Below are 664 nucleotides of genomic sequence, written 5' to 3' on the forward strand. Positions count from 1 at the left end.
TTTTCCTGATGTGTATTCTTGCCAAAAGTTCTGTATCTTTAGGGAGAGAGAAATAGAGAGAGTCTGTGTTATATCTCAAGTAGGATCAGACTTAATGAAGATTTTACTTATTAGTGAGGTTGAGGCAAAAGTTTTAAATGCAAAAACATGTACGTCGGACATTCACGTTTTTGTGTTTGGCGTTTGGAAAATCAGTGGAATCATGCTTGACATTCCAAACGCCATTGTCAAACTTCTAGGCTTACAGGAAAACGGTGCCGAATGTCCGACATACACGTTTTCACATTTTAAACTTTGGTCTCAACCTCGCTATTATTAAAATTTTAAATGCTAATAATGCATTTACAATTTTTTACAATATAATTTAATTTTTCATCTCTATCCCCAAATTAAACTTTTTGCCATTTTATAACAATTACAGTATAGAATCGTTTATCCGAATCAATTGGAGACTGGGGTTGTTCGATAACCAATTATGTACGAAAAAATATATTAACCTGTCTGATGTTGAAATTTTTCTCCATTGCGTGTCGCTTTGTGTTGAATTTTCGTCGATTTTAAGCCTAACGAAAATTTTTATAATAATAATTGAGGCTATTGTATCGTTAAAAATTATTTCTTTATTTTGTACAAACAAAATAAATACATTGAAAAATATAAAAAC

This window comes from Centruroides vittatus, unplaced genomic scaffold, assembly GCF_030686945.1.
Source record: "Centruroides vittatus isolate TY-2023 unplaced genomic scaffold, ASM3068694v2 contig_7, whole genome shotgun sequence".
Classification (NCBI taxonomy): domain Eukaryota; kingdom Metazoa; phylum Arthropoda; class Arachnida; order Scorpiones; family Buthidae; genus Centruroides; species Centruroides vittatus.